Source organism: Manacus vitellinus, unplaced genomic scaffold, assembly GCF_001715985.3.
Source record: "Manacus vitellinus isolate BGI_N305 unplaced genomic scaffold, ASM171598v3 scaffold_75_pilon, whole genome shotgun sequence".
Lineage (NCBI taxonomy): Eukaryota > Metazoa > Chordata > Aves > Passeriformes > Pipridae > Manacus > Manacus vitellinus.
The window spans coordinates 500860-502515 of NW_021940789.1; the positions used below are offsets into that span (position 1 = coordinate 500860).

The 1656-nt window shown below is 44.3% G+C and overlaps 1 protein-coding gene across 1 annotated transcript in view; it reads right to left on the reverse strand.

Annotated features, from left to right (window-relative positions):
- PUM1 (pumilio RNA binding family member 1) overlaps positions 1-1656 on the reverse strand; it is a 53721-nt gene that overhangs the window by 30086 nt on the left and 21979 nt on the right. The gene's annotated exons all lie outside the window — the stretch shown is intronic.

A 1656-nucleotide genomic window follows, 5' to 3' on the forward strand; every position in this document is an offset into this window, starting at 1 on the left:
GGAGCAACCTGGGCCAGTGGAAGGTGGAACCAGACGGTGTTTAAGGTCCCTTCCAACCCAAACCATTCCCCCATTCCAACAATATGCACTCCTACACAACTTTGCCAAATGTTTAGGATGGCTTTTCCTTCTCTATAAGGAAGAAAATTCTTGTACCCTATTTATTCTCATACCATCTCTCAGTTTCCACCTTCTGTTCCAGCAGCTTAGGTTCCCATTTGTGTCATCTGCATGTGCAGAAGCACAACTGTGATCAAACACCAGACCTTTAGAATGCTTATTTTACTTGAGGTCAGGGAAATTAACCCAGTTAAATTTCAAATACAGGGGAGAGCCAAAAAAACCCAACCAACCCTGAACAAGAAATGGCACAGTGATTCATCACAAAGATGCAGAACAATTAACAGCAGGAGAAAAAAATCCAGGCTGGATAATCCAGTGTGTTGTCAATGCCAAGGGATTAAGGCACAGGAGCAAAGCCCATCCTTTAGGAAGTATGTAAGGACACAATTACCTCCTCACTGTGTTTTAAAAAAGCAAATACCATTTAACCAGCAGATACCTGTCTCAACATTCATCTTTAACACATTTACAGAGGTAACAGCGGATCATATGGAAAAACCTTCATTAAATTTATTTATTTCCTCCTTTTAGCTGTCAAATTCCTGTAAGTTTTGTGCAGACTAAATCAAAACAGCTGCAGTTTGCCTCATAAAAATAGAAAATTTCACGTTTTCTTTTCACACTCATCTTTAGCCTCCAAGTCCTCACATGGACACCAAACCTATTCACTCTGCTACTATTTTGACCTCTTTAAAGCCAGTCTTCACTGAGAAAAGCATTTCATAATGGGCAGCACCCTGAAGATAAGGACACACTTACTGACATTTAATATTTGAGTGCTGTCACCACCCCTAGAAGTGTTCAAAAAACAAGCAGTTGTGGCACTTTGAGGTATGGTTTAGTGGGAATGGGGGTTGGACTTGGATGATCTTGGAAGTCTTTTCCAACCTTAAAGACAATTATCATCAGCTTCAAATTGCAGTGATGGGCACAGTGATGGGTTGTGAGATGATGATTGCTGCCTGCACACCAACCTTGCTGTGTTTGCACAGCTCAGGGTGTTCACAGCCTGAGTCATTTATGCTTCCCAAAGCACTAACACTCAATAACTCACCCCCACCAAGGTACTTGTGCCCTCTGCACATGCAAGATGAATAAATCAAGTAACAAAATGTATAGGTGGTTCTTGTCCTTTTTTCAGGAGAGGCCAAAGGCTCTTCTTGTCACCTTAAAACTACTTGGATTTGAGGGTCAGGAGCAGGCACTGACAAAATCAGGGGTTTTAAGGGCTGGAGCTGTGTCAGGGGTGTTCAGGCTGGATATTACAGAAAGGTTCTTCCCCCAGAGGGTGGTTGGGCATTGACCACACTCCCCAGGGCAGTGGGCACAGCCCCAAGGCTGCCAGAGCTCAGGGACAGGGTTTATTAGAGAATTTGTGCTTGTTCCCTTCCTCCCCTTTCCCCAGGTGTGCTCTCCCCTCAGCAGCCTGTTGGTGGTTTGCTGAGTTGGTGTGACCTCCCTGTGCTTCTGCAGCAGGTTCTGATCCTCAGAGAAGCACTTCTGGAAATGGGTGAAGCATCTTCCTTTGGGAAG